The sequence below is a fragment of the Eriocheir sinensis genome, chromosome 24, assembly GCF_024679095.1.
Source record: "Eriocheir sinensis breed Jianghai 21 chromosome 24, ASM2467909v1, whole genome shotgun sequence".
Taxonomy (NCBI): domain Eukaryota; kingdom Metazoa; phylum Arthropoda; class Malacostraca; order Decapoda; family Varunidae; genus Eriocheir; species Eriocheir sinensis.
The window spans coordinates 12,654,230-12,670,749 of record NC_066532.1 but is presented as its reverse complement, the minus strand read 5'-3'; the positions used below and the strand labels follow the sequence as shown (position 1 = coordinate 12,670,749).

The following is a 16,520-nucleotide window of genomic DNA, read 5'->3' as shown; positions in this document are numbered from 1 at the left end:
CTTTAATTTATAAAGTAATTTATGATGTGGGACTTTATCAAACGCTTTCTGGAAATCAAGATAGACTACGTCCACTGATTTGGTTACGTCATAAATTGAGAAGAGATCGTTATAAAAGGTCAGTAGGTTTGACAGGCAGGATCTTTTGTTACGGAAGCCATGTTGTGAGAGAGAGAGAGAGGAGGAGGAGGAGGAGGAGAGAGGGGAAGAATAAGTTGAAAGATAAGGAAGCCTGAAGAAGAGAGGAATAACAGAGAAAGGAGGAGGAGGAGGAAACATAAAAGAATGGAAATGGAACGCCTATTGGTTCGTTACGAGGGTGCCCGCTCTAGTGATTTTATCTGCTGGACAGCCACTTGGTGCCCGCCGAGCAGATGAAGGCACTCCCGTATTCAATAATTTACTTCTGACGAACGAAACAACGGTCGATTCGATTTCTAAAGGAGCTGATGGTATTCGCACTGATTACCTCTGAAGGGAGGTTGTTCCAGTGGCGGATGGGTCGCTTTGAGAAGAAAATCCTGCTCAAGAAGGAGAAGGAGAAGTGAGAAGGGAAGAATAGGTTGATAGAGGGAGAAGCCTAAAGGAGGAAGAGGTGGAAGGGAAGGACTGGGAAAGGAAGAAAGGAAGAAAGGATGAAGAAGAGAAATGATTGGAGAAGATAAGAGAATTAACCAAGGGGAACGGAGAGAGAGAGAGAGAGAGAGAGAGAGAGAGAGAGAGAGAGAGAGAGAGAGAGAGAGAGAGAGAGAGAGAGAGAGAGAGAGAGATAGGGGGGGGGGGGGAAAGTGGCTGGGTAAGGTCAAACACACTGGTCACCTTCCAGAGGGCGTGCACACACACACACACACACACACACACACACACACACATACGTCTTACCTTGCTATCTTTGCTGTCCCACTTTCTAATCTGCTCTCTCTCTCTCTCTCCTTCTTGTTTCTTTCTTTCTTTCTTCCTCTTCTGCTGTCTTCTTTTTTTTCTTTTCTTCTATGTCAGTCTTGCTCTTTTCTTTCACATGCTCTTTCAATTTTTCTTGTTTTTCTTCTTTTTCTGCTTTTTTATCGGTCAGTCTTTCTTATTTTCTAACTCTTTCACATATTCTTTATTTTTTTTCTATCTGTTTTTGTCTCTTTTTTTCCTTTTAGTGTATCTTTTTATGTCTATGTCAAGTTTTATCGGCGTTTGTCTCTTCCTTAATTATTCCTTTGTCTTTATTCCATTTACTCACTTAGTTATATAATGTACATAGTCAGTTTTTCCTCTACATTTTCTTTCTTATATCATATTATCTTTTTCTTTTTCTTTCTTTTCACACTCACTGTTTAATGTTCGTCTTTTATTCACTCTTGTTTTTTTTTTTCTTATAATCTCTCTCTCTCTCTCTCTCTTTCTCTCTCGTCTCACACTTTCCTTTCTTTCTTTCCTTCCTTCTTTTTTATTTATTTTTGTCTTAGTTTCAATTTTTCTTCTCCTCTCGTTTTTTTCCTTATTTTTGTTTTTTCTTTTCCTTTGTATCTTTTCCTTTTCTCATTTGTTTTCTTTTTTATATATATTTTATTTCCTGTCTCTTATCTTTTCACTTCCTTTTTTATCTTTCTTTTACTGTATTTCTTTCTTCCTTAATCTGTCTTATTTTTCTTCTTTCTCTCACAAGCTCTCTTTCAATTTTTGTTTCTTTCTGTTTCTTTCTTTCTTTCTTTGTTCCTTTTAATTTTCAATATATCTATGTCAGCTTCACTGTCACATTCGTCCTCTTCCAGTTTTCTTTCATTTCTTTCTTTCCTTCGTTCGTTCTTTCCTTCCTTTTCTTTTATTTTTTTGCCTGTGTCAAGTTCGCCGTCTCACACTCTTCCTCTTGTTATCTGTGTTGCTCTTTCTTTATCTTCTTTTTTTCTTCTTTCCGTTTACGTTCTCACAGCTCTTCCTTCTATTCGCTCTGCTTTTGGAGGACTGAGGAGGAGGAGGAGTGAGGAAGGGGCGTGGCGTGGCGTGCGACCGAGAAGGAAGAGGAGGAGGGGAAGGAGGACCAGGAGGAAGAGGGGAAGGAGGAGGAGGAGAAGGAGGAGGAGGATGTTAGGCGATTGCTCTCCCGGAACTGATCTCTCTCTCTCTCTCTCTCTCTCTCTCTCTCTCTCTCTCTCTCTCTCTCTCTCTCTCTCTCTCTCTCTCTCTCTCTCTCTCTCTCTCTCTCTCTCTCTCCCCAGCACCTGTTAATTTAACCCTTCTAATTACACCTAAACTTTAATATACCTGTAATTGAGAAATGTGCTAATGAGTAAACACGAAAATACAATTAATAGACTAATGTTTTTTTTTTTTTTTTAGATCGTGTAATGTAAGTCGAGTCCTTTTTTACAGTAGCATGAATTGGTCTATACAAGGAATGTCTATGTTTATGAAGATCTAATTACTCTCTATATATAAGTATGTATCTTTAGTTTCAAAGTAATGACAACTCTATACTTAAGATCTCTATGTAAGATTGGATGACTTAATACTTTAGGTTTCTCTATATTAGTATGTATCCAAGTGTGTCGAAGCATTAACAACTCTATACTTAAAATCTCTATAATAGTTATGTCCCCAAGGTTCCTAAGCCCTTATGACTACACTTCAGATTTCTATTTAAGTATGGTTCTACGTTATCGAAGCAATGAGGACTCTGTACTGAAGCTCTCCGTACAAGAAAAGTCTCTATGTTGCTAAGTTAAGCACGCCTTATTTTTTTCTTACAAACACTAACTTCTGATCATCAAGTTAGCTGTTACTCTAAGTCTAATTTCCCTTTCCTGTCTGAAGTTCAGCCTTTTTTTTGTACTCTTCCACTCTACCTCTTCTCAGTCTTTCCTTCTCTACCTTTTATTCCTTTCCTTTTGTCGTTAGTTAGTCTACCAACAAACAGCAACAGTAGTATCTTCTTAAACCATTACTCTGGCATTGACACTTATTACTAACACTGTTACAAGAATACGAGACTGATGCCAGATGATTTACAGACCTCCCTACCTACCTACACACACACACACACACACACACACACACACACCGCGCGCGCGCGCACACACACAAAAAAAAACAATAATACTGAGTTAGGTATTATGGTAACTACGAACAATACAATTATAACTTTTACTAACACTGCTCATGCAATATTTATACACCAGCTGATTTACCTACACACACACACACACACACACACACACGTTACCGAATATTACTAAGTTTACTGTTACAATCAAAACCACATCAGTAATCTAAGTCGCTAACGTATTAAAGCTGTCACTATAAGACTATAACGTATTCGCTGACTTATTCTATTACTGTTACTCATACAGTTATACACACACACACACACACACACACACACACACACACACACACACACCTGGAGCGTTAACAATACAGTCACGTCTCACTGCTCTTTGTGGCCACAGGTATTGTCCACTGACGTTCCTGCGCCATGCAACCCTTTATATAGCCTTGCTCCACCTGCCTCGTTTGGGGTTGCCAGTTGTTTTGTTCTGTTCCCCATTTTATCTCCCATTAGTCGTTACTGCTCTTTGTGACTTGTATATAGCTTTTTGGTCTCTCTCTCTCTCTCTCTCTCTCTCTCTCTCTCTCTCTCTCTCTCTCTCTCTCTCTCTCTCTCTCTCTCTCTCTCTCTCTCTCTCTCTCTCTCTCTCTCTCTCTCTCTCTCTCTCTCTCTCTCTCTCTCTCTCTCTCTCTCATGAAAAAATGGGGGAAGGAAGAAGACAAACGTGTTTATGTATTGGCACAAGTCATTATGGGATGAGTCAGCCCTGTGTGTAATAATAATAATAATAATAAAAATAATAACAATAATAATAATAATAAATGTTTTATTCATTTGTAGGCAGCCATATGGCTGAAAATACACAAAATACAACACAATGAGTTTCATGTGATGAGTAATAGGGGAAGTTGGGAAGGGTGATGTGTGTGTGTGTGTGTGTGTGTGTGTGTGTGTGTGTGTGTGTTAGGGTGGAGGGGTCATGTGATCATGAAGGTGTTAATGACCCTCACAAGCGTCGGTATCGCACTAAGCCGATGTCTGTCCGTGCGAGGTTTTGACCGGGACTAGAATATTGTGGTGTCTTGTGGGTCTAGTGGGGGGAGGGAGGGCGGGTGGGAGTAGATCTCTATGACGGGGATTGTGGAGGAGGGACTTGCCGAATTTGGTTAGGTTTGTCTGGTATCGGTCCTGTAGGGTGGGCATATTCAGCTGGATGAATGCGTTCTCGTAGTTTGTGTAAGAACTGCCCAGAATCTGTTTGCAAGCACGCTTTTGCACTCTCTCTAATTGGCGTTGCTGGGTCTTGTTGATGGAGGAAGCCCAAGTAGAAGAGGCGTAGAGGAGTCTGGGGAGGATAAAGGTGGTGTAAAAGTCCTTGAGCATCCTTTAGGGGGCTCCCAGTGCTTTCATGCGCCTCACCATGAAAAGTTTGTAGGAAGCCGCCCTGATGATGGTGGTGACGTGCTTGCCCCAGCTCAGGTTGCTGTTCAGAGTGACTCCAAGTAGTTTGGTCGATTCAACCACCTGCAGCTGGTGAGGGCCAACCTCCAGGGCTGGCAGTGGGATGGCAGTGGTGGAGGTGTGAAAATGCATCACCACCGTCTTGTTGGTGTTGATGGTGACGTGGTTGTCTTGCGTTCAGCTCTGCAGTCGGTCCAGAATGTGATGAGGGGCGTGTAGTCGGGGGCTGTGCTGTTGATGGAGATGCCCACGGTAGAATCATCCCCGTACTTCCAGCGATGAGCGGCGTCTAACAATGCATTGTTGATCAAAATAAGGAAACAAAGAGGCCCCATGCGCGTCCCTTGTGGCACCCCAGCAGAGAGGGGCTGGAGGGTGGATGTGCTGCCCTGATGACGCACAGCTTGGTGCCGGTGCGTCAGGAAATCCGCCAGCCAGGATGTCAGGTTTACATAGATTTACATAGAAAATCAGACCACACAGACCCCATGGTCCAGACTTGGTGGTCTGTCCTTAAACCTAAGTGATTTTACATTAATCAGAAGACTCCAAAACGTTGCATTTCTACTCTAGTTGATATTAAGTTGAAGGAAGTGACGGTCGAGCTTATTTTTGAAGGAGTCAATCGTGTTACACTGGACCACTGATGGTGGAAGCTTATTCCATTCTCGCACTACAACGTTGGTGAAGAAAAATTTGGTGCAGTCTGAATTTACTTGTCTACATCTGAGTTTTACGCCATTGTTCCTCGTGCGCAAAGTGTCATCGATCATAAACAATGTTGATCTGTCTACATTCGTGAAACCATTAAGTATTTTAAAACATTCGATCAGTTTTCCTCGGAGGCGACGTTTCTCAAGAGAGAACATGTTAAGGGTAGAAAGCCTTTCTTCGTAGGATTTGTTGCGCAAGGAAGGGATCATTTTCGTTGCCCGACGCTGAACACCTTCTAATTTAGCAATATCCTTTGCATGGTGGGGAGACCAAAACTGTACCGCATATTCCAAGTGGGGTCTGACTAAACTGTTGTAGAGCAGAGTATTACATCTTTATTCTTAAATAAAAAGTTTCTTTTAATGAAGCCCAACATTCTGTTCGCTTTATTTGCTGCATCGATGCATTGCTGTGAGAATTTGAGGTTTGACGCGATTTTGACCCCCAAGTCCTTGACGCATTGAACGCTTTTGAGTTTAACGCCGCGCATTTCGTAATCAAACTTCTTATTCCTCGTTCCAACTTGAAGGACCTGGCACTTGTCTACGTTAAAGGGCATCTCCCATCTATCCGACCAAGCTGAAATTTTGTGCAAATCCTCTTGGAGGTTTTGCCTGTCTTCGTCAGTGAGAACCGAGTTACCAATCTTTGTGTCGTCTGCAAATTTACTAATGCGGTTATTGAGTCCAACATCCACGTCGTTGATATAAATAATGAAGAGCACTGGGCCAAGAACCGAGCCCTGAGGGACGCCACTAGTGACCGGCGCCCACTCTGAGTTAAATCCGTCAATCACTACTCGTTGTTTTCTGTTGCTCAACCAATTCGCGATCCATTGGTTTACCTGACCGTCAATACCTATTTGCTTTAATTTGTAAAGTAATTTATGATGCGGGACTTTATCAAACGCTTTCTGGAAATCAAGATAGACTACGTCCAGTGATTTGGTTACGTCATAAACAGTGAAGAGGTCGTTATAAAAGGTTAATAGATTTGACAGGCAGGATCTTTTGTTTCGGAAGCCATGTTGTGAGTCCCCAATCAATGAGTGGCTTTCAAGGTAACTCACAATTTTGTCTCTAATTATGCCCTCAAGTAGCTTACCTACAACCGAAGTTAGACTAATGGGCCTGTAATTACCTGGTACTTTTTTGTCTCCTTTCTTAAAAATCGGTGTCACGTTAGCCTTTTTCCAATCTGAAGGGACAATGCCTTGTCGCAAGGACATATTGAATACGGTTGTGAGGGAGGAGAGTATTTCGCTCTTTGTTTCTTTCAGCAGAGTTGGATATACTTTATTAGGTCCAGGACTTTTATTTGTTTTAAGTGATTTGAGGGCTTTAAGGACTTCATTGGGTTTTATTTCAAAGTTAGACAATGCATGCTCGGGGTTTACATTAGTACTGGTGTTGGTGGTGGTGGTGGGAGGACTGTTATTATTAAACACCGAGGAAAAGTAATTATTTAATAGGTTTGCAACGTGTTGGCTGTCAGTCACTAGTGCACCGTCGCTGTTTGTTAAAGGTCCAATTCCACTTCTGATCGCCTTTCTGTTGTTTATGTAACTGAAGAAGGATTTCGGATTATTTTTACAGTTGGCTGCAATATTTTCTTCATATCTACGCTTTGCCTGACGCACTAATCTTTTTACTCGTCGCCTTGCATCATTGTAAAGTCTAATGTTTTCGGGCGTGCTTTGGTCTTTCTTTAACCTGTAAGACAATTTTCTCTCCTTGACTGAGTGTTTAATTTCGCTATTAAACCACGGTGGACTTTTATTAGTGTTAATTCGCTTCTCGCACAAGGGTACAAATGTGTCCTGCTGAGTGAGTAAGTGATTTTTAAGGTTTAGCCAGGCGTCCTCTGCATTGCCGTCATCTGATAGTTGCATATCTATTAGTTTTCGTCGGATTTCTACGAAGTTGGCTCTTTTGAAATTGGGCACCTTAACTTTATTTTCAGTCACCGATGTTTGAGCTCTAATGTCAACGCGCACTAGTTTATGGTCGCAGGAACCGAGGTGTTCTCCTACCGTGACATTACTGACTAGGTTATCTTGGGTCGCTATAACAAGGTCAAGTATGTTATTTTGTCGAGTTGGTTCAGAAACCATTTGGCTTAGATAATTTTCCTCTAGAAATTCGATCATTCTATGGGACTCACCTTCTGTTATAGCAATTACGTCAAAGTTTTCAGTCAGAGCAAGACATCGCAGTTCATCAAACTTGTTTCTTAGGCTACGCGCATTGAAACTAAGGACTCTTAGGTTATCTTGAAGCTTGGTAATAGAGGTACTGGAGGGTTCAATGTTACGAGTCTGTTGCGGTGTATGGTGTCTATTTACACGGGCGGGATGGAAGGACGTGGCTGAGAGTCGTTGTTGTTCGGTCAGTCAGGTCGAAGGCTTTCCGAAAGTCAATAAAGGCGAGGGCAGAGGAAGTTTTTCTGGTTTCCAGGTTTTTAAGAATGAAATCAAGGAAACTAATGAGGCAATGTGTTGTGGAGGAGGCTCTAACGTTGCCGAACTGCCTCCGATCAATTTTGTAATGAATAGTATCATATGCCCAGCTAAATACAAAGTCTTCACAAAGCAGGCTCGGGATTGGAGTGATGGCAATGGGTCTTAGTTCATTAAGTGAGGTGGGGTTAGTGACTTTGGGGATGGGAGTGACGAATGAGGTTTTCCAATCTGTGGGGCATTTACTCTGAGTGAGGGAGGCATTTATGATGGAGGCAAGGGGGGTAGCAAGTTCACAGGAAAACTCCTGATAAAGCTTTATGGGTAACTCTAGGGGTGTGGTAAACCTTTTGAGTTTGAGAGATCTGAGCTTTTCGGCAACTTAAAACTCTTCCATGGCGGGAGGATTAGACGGGGAGGGTAGGTAGGCGGGGAGGGAGGCAAAGTCTAGGGGGGGAAGGCTTTGACAGATGGGGAAAAAGTGAGAGATCAGTTCATCTATCTCAAGGGGGGAGGAGGAGGAGCGGAGAAAAGGGAAAGCCGACGACGGGATGCCCAGACCACACAAATGGCAAATCTTGGAGAACAACTTGCTGGTGTTGTTGCCCTCCAGGGCCCGTATCCTCGAGAGCTATTAACTTTTACTCTTAAAGTTACTATCAAAGTTAATAGTTTCAAATTATTAAGAGTAAAAGCTATCCTCGTCAACTTTGAGTGTAGGTATTAGCAAATCCCTGGCTACTATTATCTTCTTCTTCTTCTTCTTTATGGCGGGCTCGTTGCTGAGGACGCCTCCGTGCAAAACGTAAACATCCGACATGAATTAAGTATATATTTCAAAAGAAAAATAAAGAAAAGATGTATAAATGTACAACAGAAACATAATAAATGGCAAACACAAGAAAATACTGAGTTTTGTGGCAGATAGAAGCAGCCTCAAAGGCTGTTTTTACTCCGTCACTCGTCAATACCCGTATCTCCCCGCCTGCGTCACGACTTGCTCTGCTGAAATTACCGCACCATAACCACGTCATCTGCCACAATGATCTACGGGCCGGAGAACCAGCGCAGAAAAGGAGTAAGTTTAATTGGTTGCCAGATGAAACGGTCTTCTTACATCAAATTCAAGAAAAAATACGTATAATCAGAGGGTGTTATGGGAAGAGCATCACCCCTGAGGATAAGAAGAGAGCGTGGACTGAAGTGGCAGAAGCTGTAACAAGGTTGGTAATCACATATCCATGGTTCAATCAGCTTACAAACTAACCTAACCTAATCAGTTGGGTATTTTTTGCATAATAACACAACCACTGACCTTCCAAACAGAACATACCTTTTCATTCTGTATCTGAATAGTTTCATTATGACCATTTCTGCCACAACCCCCTCTCCCTCAACAACCTAACATAACTAAACCTAACCATGCCAAACCTGCCCCGTCCTACCGAGCACATCCTAACTTAACATGCCAAGTTTGTTGGGGGGGAAGAGGGGGTTGGTATAGATAGTTATGGCATATTTGCCCTGTATTTATTCTTTATTTATTTTTATTTTTTTATTATTTTTTTTATTGGGGGGGGATGCTAGGCATGCCAGACTATGGACACTTTTACAAGTACTTTATGTCAAGACTATATGGGAATGGGTAGGCTTTGTGAGAAAAATAGTATATTTATAGCATTGGCCAAACAGATTATGGTGATATAATGTTAGATTGGAATGTACTCAAGATAATGAAATTAAGGTTAACGCTTTTTTTGTTTTTTTTGTTACATATTCACATATCCATGTTTCAAGTAACTTGCAAACTAACCTAACCTCGTCAAATGGGTATTTTTGTATACAAACACAACCACAGAGTTTCCAAACAGGACATACTTTTTCCTACTGCTCCATGTGAATAGCATCATCATGACCATTTCTGCTGCAACCCCCACTCCCTCAACAATCTAACATAACTAAACCAACTCCTGCTAAACATGTCCTACCAAACACGTCCTAACCTAACATGGTAGGTCCCCAAGTTTGTTAGGGTGGAAAGGGGGTTAGTATAAGAAAGTCAAGTCATATTTACCTGTTATTTTATTTATTCCTTATTTAGATTTTTTTTGGGGGGTGGGTGGGTTGGGCATGCCAGGCTCTCAACACTTTTACAAATATTTTATGTTAAGACTATATCGGAATAGGTAGATTTGATGAGAATGGTAAAGTAAGATTAAAATATTATTTTGATAGCATTGGTCAAACAGTTTCTGGTGATATAATGTTAGGTTAGAAGTACTCAAAAGAATGGAATTAAGATTAATGCTTTGAATTTTTTTGTATAGCTGTATTGTGTAATATCCTCCTACTTAGAGAAAAGCATTTTAGAAAAGTAGGTAATGAAAATAGGGTTGCACCGATAAGCAATTTGGCCGATTACGATTACGACATGTAATCAATAATCGGCGATACCGATTAATCGGCCGATTATTTATAAATTGTAAATGTGATTAATCTTCATTAATTATTGGACACTGGTACCACAAAGTTAAAGACATACCGTAACCCACATGTTTACAACTTTGTTTACTGCCCAACTGTCATCTGCATGGAGAACAAATACGTCTAGTAATTTGTTACTTATAATTTAGCCTTGCTTTGTGGAAACATCCTGATTTTAATATGTTAGAATTTCCCAGTTTTCTCGTTCTTGTGGTGATCCTAGATGCTACTAGAAATGGTAGTGTACAGAAGGTTTATCAATCTCTCAAGTCTTCTACTAATTTACTGTCCTATGCACGGCAGGCTTAGTGAAGGACATTACTCAGTTACTGTGCTAAGCAAGTTGAAATAAGCATATAATTTTTCTTGGTTGTAATATAAAGTAATATGTTGATTTTTTTTCTAGTTTCAAAGTTGAAGCAAATACCAGTGCTTCAGTTCATATCATAATTTTATATATCAATTTGAATTACATAATATACATTTGCATAGGGACTTGTTGGAAATAAATGCTGTGGAAAGGTATTACAGTTTTGGTAACATCACCATCCTTACATTAACATTATTAGTACTGTGTTATGTACACTGTATTATAAAAGAGAGAAAAAATAATCGGCCCCGATTAATCGGTCAAAAGACCGATTACCGATTAATCGGCAAAGTGGCCGATTAGGCCGATTACCGATTAATCGGTGCAACCCTAAATGAAAAGTAGTATTTATGGCCATGTTCATAACAACTAAAAAGTTAATGTCTTATGATGCATGTAAATAAAATATTGGTACTGATTTAGCTTTCCATCACAGCATGTATTAAATGTTATTGGAGAAGTTATGGGAAATAAAAAGCATGCCATAGTGAAACGATTAAGAAACTTGCTTCACATTTATACCCTGACAGTGCCTTCCCTGGGAGTGGACCCCGTACGCAGGATGACTGTGAGAGGCGTTGGTACAACGTACAACAAAAATCAAAGCCTTGCATTGCCAAGTGCAAGAATGAGCAGCAGCAGACTGGTAATTTTTTTTAGTTGTTATGTCTTTAAATGTAAAACATATATTAGTTAGTTTTTTATGTGCTCACAGAATGCAGCTATACTGGCCACAATGCCTTTATTTCAGCTTAAAGTTAATAAGTTCATAGCAGTGAACTGCATATTTGATATAGAAATTTTTTTAATGTTCATCTGTCAATGACTATCAATCTATCTAAATACCTTGGTTGTCTTCCCCCAGTGAAGGGTTTTAGCCAAGACAGGCACACACTTACTCACACACTCACACTCATGTACACCACTCTCTCAGCTGCACAGCCCCTGAGGGAGTAAAAAAGGCCCTCACTGTATGTGGATTAGCTGCACAGTTCAGGCAGGGAACTTCCACACCAAGGCCTCACAGCATACACTGGTTTACCCCTGCCCCATCATAACAATGACATTTTTATATTCTTTATATTCTTTTATATTCTTATTAAAACAATTTATTAATTACCCTTAAATTCATATTCTTTGTAGATACACACTTTATCAGTATTGCTAGAGACCATCCCAGCACATTGTTCATTACTTGTGGAAAAGATACCATTAGCTGCTCCGGCAACAGCCACTGCTTCAATATCTGCTGGCCCTATGACACCAGCCACTGTTTCACAATCTGCTGGCCCTATGACACCAGCCACTGCTTCATCATCTGCTGGCCCTATGACACCAGCCACTGTTTCATCATCTGCTGGCCCTATGACACCAGCCACTGCTTCATCGTCTGCTGGCCCAATGACACCTGCCACTGCAAGGGATGACAATGAAGCTGCTCCACCAGTCACCACCTACTTCATCGGAGTTAAGAGATGCCTTTCATAGGGCAGCAGTATAATTTTTTGATGCTGGGGCTGAATATTACTGCCTCAAGGCTATGATTTTGTCACTTTTTTTTTTTTATTACTGAGGAGGTTAGGGTGGAAGGGGTGAAAAATAATTTGTGCTGTTTTTCGACAGAAATGATTAGCAAATTCATTCAAAGCACAAAATTTACCGGAAAAAAAATTGTGTGCCATTGTGAGTGGGTTCACTTGAGATTGGGCTCCAATACGCCTCCGTGGTCAGCATGCCTGGCTTCTACGCGGGCCCGGGTTCGAATCCCGGCCTGGGCAGTCGGCGTGCAGCTCACCCAGCTGATCATCCTCCCTCTCGGGCTGGTCGATAAATGACTACCTGGGGAAACTGTGGTAGCCCGGATGTCACACTGGCCCTGTGTCCCGGGGTAATGGGCTCCCTCTCACCACAGGCTCAAGGCCCAATGTTACGGAGATGAGCACCGAGGCCACGCGCTGCTATAGCGTATGCCCCAACTTTACCTTTACCTTTATTGGCTCGACTGACAGACATGGCTTTGTATGTCGAAGGTCACTGGTTCAATCTCCACAGCCAGCACTCTCTAACTTGGATTTTTCTGAGTTCCCTAGAGCCTAGATTAATTTCTCGGTGTTAAATGAGGAGATTTGCACCGGCACCCAGTCATGGGTGTTACAAGATGCGTTGTTACAATCAGGGGCGTCATTTGGCCTTCAAAAGTGGGAGGGACATTAGGGCAGACAGTTTTATATATATATATATATATATATATATATATATATATATATATATATATATATATATATATATATATATATATATATATATATATATATATATATATTTAACATCATTAGATTATAAAACATTTAGGCTCTGATCTTATTTTATTTTTATGTAGTCTGTGATTCAGGCTGTATATTCATTAGCACCTAATTAGACTCATGCTGCTCCAGTGCTCTCTGATGAACTCACAATCAAAGATGTAGTATACCTATATGGTAGCATTGAGTAATCTTAGGTCACTTGGTAAAGTGTTCACCTAAGTCCGACCCAAGCTGACAACATAAACCTAAGCGTGTTTGCAAGCTGAGTGTTTAGAATATTGGCATAGTAATAAAAGATGCTGAAAACTGGATTCCACTACTTTATTGAATATATGAATATTTATATACTGAATTTGTAATGGAGCTAAGATAAAAAAAGCTATGTTTTCAGCGGTCATACCATGATCTCATGAAAATAATTAGGTTGACATATATAATTAATTACTACATATTTTGGTATGATGACCATTGCACGTTAATACCATAGCTTTGCGAGCATTGAGTAATCTTAGGTCACTTGGTAAAGATGGCGCCACTATAAACACTCTCGCCCAGAACGGGCTGGGACCATCACCACCTGGAAGAAACCTTGGGCGACCATCAGGCCCCACCGGAAGATATATATATATATATATATATATATATATATATATATATATATATATATATATATATATATATATATATATATATATATATATATATATATATATATAATATATATATATATATATATATATATATATTATATAAAATATATATATATATATATATATATATATATATATATATATATATATATATATTTATATATATATATATATATATATATATATATATATATATATATATATATATATATATATATATATATATATATATATATATATATATATATGTTACGCCACCCCCCACCACACACCATCCACGGGCAGGCAGGCGGCGTGATCCCCAGAACAACCACACGGGCACCAGTCACTGACAACGCCCCACACAGAACACCGAGGGGAGGTGGAACGAGGCAGGGCACAAAGGATACACGTTCAACACCAAGTTCTAGTTTAATGACAGGTTCCTCACACAGTACAGCAACTCTCAAGGGCACAGAACAGTTAATCAGGCACACAGAGGCACGACAGACTCGCACACAGCTCACGAACGGGGCATTCAGCTGAACCCCCGCCAGCCTAGACACGCGACTTTCTCTCACTCCTCTCGCTCGCCCAGACTCGACTGCCGACTCAGCGCCTCTCGCTCGCAACTCTCCTGCCCGGCGGCCGGTGGCCCCGGGCTCCCCTCTGTCTCTCTTGTCCCAACACGTAGAGTTGCACCATGCTGAGTTAACATTGCATTATGCTACAATTCCATCACATTACACATACAATCATACACATACAGCACATTCGTAACACTATCCCCCCCCTTCAAAGGCAGTCGACCCGGCTGCCCTAACATACAACAAACAAAACACATGAAATAAATCAAATTAATCAGTCCCCTGGGACATCACTAAAGTCTCTTAACCATCCCGGCTGTCGCCTCTCTCGCCGAGGGCGCCGCTGGGGAGATGCGGGCGGCGGCAGGCAGGCGGTGGCACCCAGAGGGGCGTCGTCGGCTCCAAGTCCTTGCTCAGGGTCGTCACTGACGTCTGCCGCTTCGCCCGCACCGCCCATGTTCTCGTTCGCCCCTTGGTCGACCTCTGACACGTCCTCGTCGCTGCTGCTGGGGCTTACGTCTTCTCCTTCCCCGCCGTGACCCCAGGAGTAGCGCCCTGGACCGTGGTAACGCCACAGCCGGTCCACGTGGACAACAGACGGGCGCTTTCGTCCCCGTCGAATCCGGTAGGTGACGTCAGAGAGGGCTGCCACCACCGTGTACGGCCCCTCCCACGGGCTCTGTAGCTTCGGCGAGAGCCCTCTTTTACGGCGGGGGTTATGCAGCCACACTTTGTCACCCACGGAGTACCTCACGTCCCTCATGCGCCGGTCGTACGTCTCCTTCATGGCCTGGCCTGCCACCTTGAGCTTGCCCCGCACGCGTCGGTGCACCTCAGCCAGGCTTTCCTGCAGTGCCGCTGCGAAGCCAGAGGTGACGGTGGGCAAGCTCACGTCGGGAGGCCGCCCCGTGGCCAAATCCACCGGTAGCCTGAGCTCCCGGCCGAACATTGAACACAGAAAAATACATGCAATACACATAAATCAGTCTGTCCTCCACCACGTCCTCCACAGTCTCTTCTCGCGCCCCCAAGGGGCTCCGCCTGTCAGCCACGCCGTCGACCAGCCGCCAGTCCTCAGTGGGCTCTTCCACGCCATCCGCTCCACGTGACGCTCGGGACAGTCGACACCGGCTCCTGGCCTCCACCCTCGGGGCAATGTGCTCTCGCCCAGCCGTGACTACCTACCCACGCAGCCATGCTCAAAAACCTCCTGGGAGCAAAGGGCACCTCTCCGGTCACCCTCTCCAGCTCCCGTCCGAGGCCACCACAAGCCTTACTGGCCTGCGTCAGGTAGTCGAGGCCCAGCAAGCACGGCTCGTCTCGATCGGCGACGTCCATTGGCCGGCGCTCCACAGCGCTGCCTACGCCGATACGAGCCCCCACTGGCCCCTCCAGCAGCACACACTACCCCGGGTCAGGCCGCGTCGAGCACTCCTCAGCCCCCGGTGTCCACTGTCACGCGTCGTGGCTACAACCGCTAAGCCTCCCACTGGCAACACGCTGGTCGGGCGGCGGCAGCTTACTCAAGGCGGGGCCCGACGGCGGGAGACGGCTGGAAGTCGGCTCCCTTCTCCAGCCCGTCCGCGCTTCCCGCCCGCGCCGCGTCCCTGGGCCTGGGGCAGGCGCTCGAGCGGTGGCCAGACTGGCCACAGTCCTTGCAGCGAGCCTGGTGGGCATCGGGCCTCGGCCGGTCAAGGGAACGCGTCCTTCTCTCCCCCAGGCACCGACTGCACCTATGCCCCCCTCTTGCCACAGCCCCCGCACGAGCCACGGAGACCCTCCGGGCTCAACTTCATCGACGCTGCCTTCATCTTCACCTGCGCTGCAGTTCCTCCCGCCTGGCCGGTGCGACACGTCGGGGCGGGCTCTTGGTGGGTGCACTATTCCCCGCGTTGATGTTGCGCGTCACCAACCCCGTCCGGCCCAGCAGGTCCACTCCACCCCCGCTGAACACGTCCGCGCACCGAGCCAGGGTGTGGCGCACCTTCGTCTGCGGCTCCGTCAGGTGAGCGGTACTCCGGTGCGCCGAATCCTCCAGGAAGTCGGACAGCGGCCTCACAGCGGCCGACTCCGCGCTCCCCGGCGCCTCCTCTTGTTGTTCCACCTCTTCACAGGTGCCCAGCTTAGCACCAGCGGGTACTTTCCGAGCCTCGTCGGAGGAGTTAGCCACCAGCACCGTGACTGACTCCTCCCCCGCTCCTTCGAGACTCCGTCCGGCTGCCATACCATCAGGCAGCTGCAGGCCCTCCGTGGACTCCACCGCGCCTTCCGCTGGCATCGCGCCCGACCGGCAACACACAACCCTGGCCTCCGTTCCCAGGGCAAGGTGCAGTCGCTCCGCCGCGACTACCTCTGCACAGCCGACCTTCGGGAGCAAAGGCGCCTGTCCGCGCAGCCTCTCCAGCTCCCGTCCAAGGTCGGCACAGGCCTCGCCCTGCGTCAGGTAGTCGAGGCCCAGCACGCACGGCTCGTCT

General features: G+C 44.2%; 1 protein-coding gene and 1 long non-coding RNA gene across 3 annotated transcripts in view; one reads left to right on the top strand and one right to left on the bottom strand.

Annotated features, from left to right (window-relative positions):
• The window catches only part of LOC127002856 (SCO-spondin-like), a 70,790-nt gene extending 67,329 nt beyond the window's left edge, over positions 1-3,461 (bottom strand). Inside the window, exons 1-2 of one of the 2 annotated variants that reach the window (XM_050869076.1) lie at positions 3,389-3,461; positions 883-1,953 (exon numbers count right to left, since the gene is read on the bottom strand). The gene's annotated coding sequence lies outside the window, so the exon portion shown is untranslated. Of the gene's footprint in view, positions 1-882; positions 3,351-3,388 lie in introns of those variants that run through there. The other variant, XM_050869077.1, reaches the window with a different exon arrangement.
• A 4,660-nt stretch (positions 3,462-8,121) lies between these two features.
• On the top strand, positions 8,122-12,774 carry LOC127002855 (uncharacterized). Its single transcript, XR_007756579.1, has 3 exons — positions 8,122-8,893; positions 11,055-11,170; positions 11,668-12,774. It is a non-coding gene; the product is annotated as an uncharacterized LOC127002855 (long non-coding RNA).
• Positions 12,775-16,520: the final 3,746 nt, after the last annotated feature.